The sequence below is a fragment of the Bactrocera latifrons genome, unplaced genomic scaffold (genome assembly GCF_001853355.1).
Source record: "Bactrocera latifrons isolate USDA-ARS-PBARC rearing strain unplaced genomic scaffold, ASM185335v1 scaffold_202, whole genome shotgun sequence".
NCBI classification, from domain to species: Eukaryota; Metazoa; Arthropoda; class Insecta; order Diptera; family Tephritidae; genus Bactrocera; species Bactrocera latifrons.
The window spans coordinates 340,451-347,180 of NW_017535542.1; positions in this window are offsets into that span (position 1 = coordinate 340,451).

Below are 6,730 nucleotides of genomic sequence, written 5' to 3' on the forward strand. Positions count from 1 at the left end.
ATTGTGCCATAATTTATTAGTCATTTATATATGGCATATTAGTTTTGCAAAATATTATTAATTTCATTATGAAAATTCATACTAGTTAATTTTAAATAAATAAAGTTAGCCAATCAAGCCAAATATAGGAAATTTTAACCAAACCTAAATGTTTGAACACTATTTAAAACAAAAACATTGTATTTATATTTTTAGCAAATTTATTTAAATAATTTTTTATACAAATCATTTTCTGTTATTAGCCATAATGCCGCTGAATTAATGAGAACTGAATTGATATTGTATTTCTTTGTAAATATATATTATATAATATATTTAACAATTTAAGCGCAAAAATATGTTGTTATTGTAAAAAAGTGCAAACAAATGTTAAAATAAATATAGTTATGTGTAAATTATACATTTGCTAAGTTCAAAGTCTCTTTATAGAAGTCACGTCTCTCTGTGATACAAATTTTAATGTTAATTTTACTAAATGAAAATTTTATAGCAACAAATATAAGCAAAATAATAAAGTAGAAATATGAGAGCATACAATTAAAAGTAATAACCAACTGTTATTTGGTAAAAATTTAATAAATAAAATTATTAAATGTAAAAACAGAAAAAGAAGTGCTGTCAAAAGAATGAATATAAAAATTGTCATTAAGAAAATATTAAAAGAAATAAATAATTAAATAAAAATTAAAAAAAGCAAACACAAAATATGTTTACTGCAAAAGTCAACTTGATAAGTGATAAAAAGTAGGAAGCAGCATGCCATCAAATCATTGTAGCAAAGCAATCAAACACACATGCATACATAGATACTATCATACATATAAATAGTTGTAAAATTAAGCATTCATGTGTTAATCGAAATCACCCATAGCTATCACACACATAGTAGCTATATATGTATGTACATATAAATAACGGCATTACATGCTAAAGTACACTTCAGCTTCCATACTTTCATAGTTGACTTTCAAATTTCTGTGCATGTGCAAAAACAAAAAAAAAAGTAAGAAACTGAAACAAAACTCTTCCACTTTCTGCGTACTACATAAGCTTGCATGTGTTACAGGGTGGTTCAAGTGCAAATTTATTGACGTTAGGTGCACCGATTAGTTAAAAATTATATAAAGATGGTGAAACGAGTGGGAGTGGGACTCTGCTAAATGCATATTCTTTGGTATTTCATTTTTTATACTTGTGTGCTCCTAAAATTCCCAACAGGTTTATAAACATTTTTGCATTGATTTTTGGTGTCTTAAAGGAGATTTCTTCTTTTAATTACTTATAAGGTTTTTTTTCTCACAAGAAAATTTCAAGGTACCTAACAAAGTATACAAAATTATTCAGACTTCAGACTAAGGTTGATTTTTGGTTGATAAAACTTCGCTAATAACTTTACACTTTCTCTTATCAGCAAAATTCCATAAAGAAATTTGCTTAAACAAAATCCGCACAATATTAGTACCTTGAGAGCTTACATACATACGAATCTGTAGCTTTTGTTCTCTAAAGCTAAAGTCTTTTAACACACATTATAATACCATGAAATTCTAATATTTCGAACTTTAACATTTTTCTAATATTATATTTTCTTTAATTAGATTGCATGACTTGACAGTTTTGATAATAAAAAGGTTACATTTTTGATATATATTTGGTTATATTTTGTATCAGATTAAATCAATTTGAGATCGACTTTGAATAGTTCCAAAATATGTATGAAAGACCAACAATTTTTCATATTTTCCAAGAATGACAAATACAGTTGAACAAAAATATCACCGTTACAAAATACGAGTTTTTCTGATACAAATATGTACAGACAATCAAAAAAAAAAAAAAAGGATGTGTAATTGAGTTTTAAAGAATAATAACGTTAAATGTAGTTATAATGTTTCGAAGGGCATGTAAGGTGGAGTCAGTTCGTAATCCGTCTGTGCTAGAGCTTTGAATTACGCTTCCTTTCCTTTCTTTTCAACTGCAAGTATATCGAAACGCTCTGATCCCAAGTATACACCTTCAGCATAATTATACTAAAACCATAAATTTTATGAAAGAAAATTTGTTTTTTGAAACAAAATTAAATTGGTACTTAGAGCACCCTGTTTGTAAGCGTATATGCCGATTTCTTACAATCAACAATTCAATTTGAATGTGAATAACTGCATAGCATAATATAAATATATCAATTAAGCAAAAGTAAAAATAAATGCGAAAAAATCTGAAAAGTATTATGTGAAAATTTAAGTGAGTTCCAGTATGATTTAGGCAATAAACTCTAAATTAAAAATTAAAAAAAAAAACACAAAAACAAATAAAAAACTCTGCAAAAAGTGCAACAGAAAAATACTGAAATACAAACTAAATAAATTTATTTGTCAATGACATAATAGAAAATGTTACATTCTCTGCGGACTCTCAATTTATAGAAGTAAAAGCTGGTAAGTAGAAGGACACACTTGGAAAAGAAATAATTATTCATCTTCAAAGCGATTTCTGCAACAATCAATATTTGATGAAAGATATTATCAACCGTTAGAAGAGCTTCCAATATATTATGTTCTATAAACTTAACCTCATAAAGTTCATGGCACTGTAGCGTATTTTTCAATACTTTTTGATATTTATTGTCAAGATTACACGTATAAAAGACTAATAGAAAAAAACGAAGAAAAAGAAAATATTGCTATATAGATAACTGAGCCGTAAATGTTTCTGGATGCATTGGTAGATCGCACGATTAATAGCGAAATCATGGTGTGATTTTCATATCTGCAACCGTTTTTGGCATGTCAAGCTCATAAATCCATGTCTCATCGGCAGTTTTAATGCTTTCCATGAATGTGGAATCGGAATTCGCTTGATCAAACCAAAGAAGTTTACGGCACACTTTTTTTTTAAATATTCAGATTTGTCGGGACAATTCATACAAAATATCCACCAAAATCATTCGAACGTATTCGAGAAAGATGTCGAGCTCCCTTCCCAACTCTCTAACACTTGCCTGACGATTTTTTGACGAATTTCGTTCAAAACGAGACATGTCTTCAAAGACCTCTCGACCGTCTTTGAAGACTATGTACCACTCGTAGGCTTGTGTTTTGAAGTTATTGATTAACTAAGCTAGTGAGTTACCGCAACCGCTAACCAAATGGAGTGGCAAAAATTTCATCGTAAATTTGAAACAGAACACATTATTTGTTTTAGAACAAACTAGTTGCGCTTCGAAACCAGGAAGTAAGTAAAATGATAATAAGGATAAAAGAAGAAAAATGAAACTCATGAAGGTATGTTAGCGAAAGGTTTCGCTGTAAGTGATGTCAGCCTCTTGAAAATTTAAAACTCTTGGTATAGTATGATCGTTTCGTAGGAGAAAATAAAGAAGTTGGTCACAGCAACGCAACTGAAACTACTGGAAATAAATCTTATAAATTTCTAATCTCTAAGAGGTGCGTACATACATTTGACAGTCGGACAACTAGTTTATGAGTTATATCATTTTGAGTCAAACAATTTTTGTTATTGTGAAAAAAAGGGATAAAACGGAATATTGCGTGTTGATAAATATTTCCCTTTAAAGCAAACGTCTGACTTGATGACGAGTTTCCGGACTCAGAGAATCAACTAACAAAGATTGAGTGTGCTATGTTTAGACATGGTGAAATGAGCACCCAGACAGTGAAAGTCCAAAGAGGTTGTTACCGACGAAAACATCAAAAAAGGCTAAAAAATAGTGAAGTGGGGTTGTTCGAAATAACAGGCTTTCTAAAGATACCAACTGAACGCGTACATCGTATCATTCACGAACATTCGAGTATGAGAAAGCTCTGCGCAAAGTAGGTGCAGCACGAGCTCACTTTCGGCCAAAAAAAACGACGTCGATGCTTCGGAGCAGTGATTGGAGATATACGAGCATAATGAACACGAGTTTTCGCATCGATATGAGACAATAGATGAAACGTGGCTCCAATATTATACTCCGATGTGCAATAGTCGGTTGGGAAGGTTATGGTGTCTGTACTTTCGATGTGCTTGGATTGATTTTATTTAACACCTAGACAAATAAAGGGCCATTTACAGCGTATGCATCGTTCCATCGAATGCGATATTCGCCGCGGCAAATACGCAAAGCACCATAAATCTTCCGCAGAACCTTTCTTTCGAAAACTCGTAACATAATTAGATGTTGTCATCGTCCACGCCTCTGCACGATATAGCAAGACGGGAATAATGAGTGACTTGTAGAATTTGGTCTTTGTTCGTCGAGAAAAAAGTTTACTTTTCACTTGCCTTCTACGCCCGAGGTAGCACCTGTAAGATAGACGAAATTATCTACGACTTCAAGGTTATGACTCTCAACAGTGTCGTGAGAGCCAAGTCGCGAATGCAACGACTATTTGTTTGATGACTAGAGATATTTCGTCTTGCGCTCGTTCACTACCAGACCCATTCGCTGCGGGGAACATTATTTCTAGCATACTTTAGCATACTTTGAGCGCGTTATTCGTAAAGCTGATTTTGTTGAAACATATGTATACATATGTATAACTAAAATTAAATTCAACGTTACTTAATAAGGGAAAAATATATCTTCTGAATATCTTTATTTAAGGGGAAGCCTGCTTTAGAAGCTTCAAAAAACCGATTTTTTTTTTACTTAAGTTATAGATGGGAATATTGTCCAAGCTAGAAGGTAAATAGTGGCCGATCTAATATATAAGCGCATGCGCAGAAAGCGAAAACTTTGACGGGCGCTTTTCTCGGCAGGATAGAAAAAACTAAAAGTCGTACAATATTGATTCAACGTTTATTATTTTTGGCATTAAATTATCTTCTCTTTAAACTAAGAAAGTTCGAATTTGAACATATTTTTATGCAACATAAAGTAAATTTCTTTTGGCCAAAGCCACTTTTTGTAATTTTTAAAATTTTTTAGAATTTTACATTTTTTTGGAAGTTTCCTAATTTAACTAGAAGATAAATTATTAACAAAGATTGCGATGCATGCTGCCCGCCATCCGCACATAAATGCACGTGCGAGATCCAAAAAATTTTCGGATGATGTTTAAATATATCACTATAAACCCAAGAAATTTCGCTTTAATCAATTATTTTTTTCCCATCCAAAAAAAAAAAATCCTTAAAAAACTCGATTTTTTGACGCTTCTAAAACTTCATATCAGGTTTTTGCTATGGTGGTCCGATATTGGTGATTCCGAAAAATTAGCAGCTTCTTCGGAAGAAAAGACCATGTGTAGAATTTGAGATTGATGTTTAAAAAATTGAGGAATTAAGTAGTACGCGTATATACAGACACACAGATAGCTGGACATGGCTAAATAAACTCAGCTCGTCGCGGCAATTTAACATAACCTGTTTGGGATACAAAGAGATAAGTAAAAACTATTGTTTTGTTGCTCAAAAATCATTAAATAATCCAAAAAGTAATGACAAATTTTGAAATTTAGATAAATATTTATAGCGAAAAATGAACAACTTAATATTTGGTATACAATAACTCTTTATCAAAATCATCGATCACGATTGACAAAAGAATCTTAAAACATAAAAAATACTTTCAACCACAAACCCCAACCATTTAAAAATTTTGCAAACGCAGGAAGCAAAAGTGAGCAACATCCTCTCTCTATATACATATATATAAAGACTGTGAACATGTGTGTGTGCGTGGGTGTTTCCCGTTTGGCCTTGGTTGCCGGTGATTGCTCAGCACAGCGGCGCCGGAGATTACTTTGTCATTGTCATTGTCATTGTTAAAATTGTGCGGTTAAAGCGATTGATTATTTTCAACGGCAACTTTTTCGTAGTTAGCTAACTGTGTGCTGTGGTGAAATTCCATATGCATTGCGGTAAGCATTTAAAAACTTTTTAAGAGCAATTCCCTGTGTTGATTCCGTCGAATACTTTGTTGTTACTAGAATAACTGTTTCTAATGCTTTTATGCGCTTAATATCGGACAGCGCAAATATTTCACCAATTTCCTGCAAAAATACATATACTTTTACTTTTATTGGTAGTGTGAAGAACTGGAAGCAGAAAAAAATTACTTTTTGTTTTGAGATTAAGTGAATTTTAAAATAATCAAGTTATAATTCTGTCGACAAACCTGTCATGTTGTCACTTGGTTGCATTTCTTTACAGCTTTTCTGAGCTTTTAGACTGGAAAACCTACAAATAGTCAAGGAAATGAATATGAATAAGATTTATGTACATATATGCATACTCTCCACTATGGATCATAATGTAATTCTCCGGGCGTATTAATTGTTAATGGACTTTCTGAATTTCATAAATGTTTCTCAAAGCTAAGAGCAAGTACTAAATAAATACCTATCTGTTTAGCCGCAAAGAAGCACAAGGCAGATTCGTTCGAATTACAGAAAAAACAGCCATCAGCATGATAACGAAATATGTCATACATCCGTCATCGTCACGACCAAATTACTACTTAGTATTAGGCTGCAAACTTCTGTCCTATCCATCCTTGTCCTTCAGATTTAACCTCATGCGATTTCATTTTGGTTATAAACTTCGAAAAATAAATCGCCGCTTTAGGTTCGACCGTATATCTGGCCTGCCCCCCTGTACGTCTGTATATACGAAAATTGTTCCAATGAAACAGTTCAGATCACACTAATACTATATAAAAGCTGCCATACAAGGTGCTTCCAAAGTAAACAGAACTTACAAAAAAAAAAAAAAAAAAAAAAAA